Source organism: Gekko japonicus, unplaced genomic scaffold (assembly GCF_001447785.1).
Source record: "Gekko japonicus isolate JY-2015 unplaced genomic scaffold, Gekko_japonicus_V1.1 scaffold153, whole genome shotgun sequence".
Classification (NCBI taxonomy): domain Eukaryota; kingdom Metazoa; phylum Chordata; class Lepidosauria; order Squamata; family Gekkonidae; genus Gekko; species Gekko japonicus.
The window spans coordinates 421,662-422,955 of record NW_015175360.1 but is presented as its reverse complement, the minus strand read 5'-3'; the positions used below and the strand labels follow the sequence as shown (position 1 = coordinate 422,955).

General features: G+C 50.2%; 1 protein-coding gene across 2 annotated transcripts in view; it reads left to right on the top strand.

Annotated features, from left to right (window-relative positions):
* The window catches only part of HLX (H2.0-like homeobox), an 8,826-nt gene that overhangs the window by 5,972 nt on the left and 1,560 nt on the right, over nt 1-1,294 (top strand). The gene's annotated exons all lie outside the window — the stretch shown is intronic.

The following is a 1,294-nucleotide window of genomic DNA, read 5'->3' as shown; positions in this document are numbered from 1 at the left end:
TGAACGTCGTGGGGCTTGCTTCGGAGTAGACACGCGCCAGGATTGTGCTGCACAGCGAGAATGCACGGCACAGTCGATATCCTTACGTGTGCCTTCGCGGCCGCTTTGAGTGCGAGCTCGGCGCGGGGGGGGGATGTATTCTGGCACCTGAAAACACACACACACATCTGAGGGTGGCAACCTGTTCCTAAAAGGAGTCGGGCAGACGAAGAAGTTAATGAGACTTAGGTCAGAGCAAGGGTAGGATTGGAAGTAACCAGAAAAGAGGCGGGGAGAGTATGACCCGGGTTGGAATCTAGAGCGACGGTGTTCTGTGGCCGTTTTCGTGGGCGGAAAGCCCTTTCAGTGCAGGGGACGTTTCGAACAAACATGCAAACGACCGTGCCTTACAATTGTATAATACAAAGGTGGCCCGCGTTAAACAGTCTTAAATTCCCTCCGATTACTTCAGTGGGTTTAAGGGCGCTTAATGTTGTGTTGGATTGTGGCCACTGAGCCCTAGATCAGCCAGAATTCTCCACCCCACAAAACAAGAAAAGAAAACGGGGAGGGGGGCACGATCTGACGGAAGCCGTTTGTCTTCCAGACTCATGCATTTCAATAGGGAAGTTGAGCACAGGAAGAGGTCAGCTCGACTGCAGCCTCCAGGCCCGATCACCGGTACCCGTGTATCGCTGGACCTGATGCACTGGAGTGAGGGCGGCTCATTGAAAAGTCCCAACAAACCCAAGTAATAAAAAACCAGACAGGCAATATAAAATTACAGACGTCTGGTTTTGGTTTTTTTTTTTTTTTAAGAAATAGTGTCCCACATCTTTAGGCGAAATGTTGGCCTAACTGCGGTATACCTAGAATATACTGCTTAACATATTTCCCTCTGGTGTGTGTGTGTGTGGAAAGTGCAGTTAAGTCGCAGCCGACTTATGGCGACCCCAGGAAGGGCTTTCCAGGCAAGTGAGAAGCAGAGGCGGACCATACCGCCGTCTTCCCTCGGGTGTTTAATGTAAGTTCCCATCTACTCGGCTCCCTTCGAACTATACTTCTCTTCTGCCGCGGAAACCTGAAGGGGAAGGAGGGGGTTTGCCTTTCTTGCCAGAATAAACACCGCAACCAGGTTAACACTGCGATCCTGGGTGTCCCACTGATTCCAATGGATCACACGAGTGTTCTGCCGAGGGAGCCGCCGGGTCGGTTCTTCACCTGCTTCAACATTTTGCTGTCAATGACATTAAAGAATGCTTTCCGAAGCTTGCTCTTTCTTTCTTTCTTTCTTTCTTTCTTTCTTTCTTTCTTT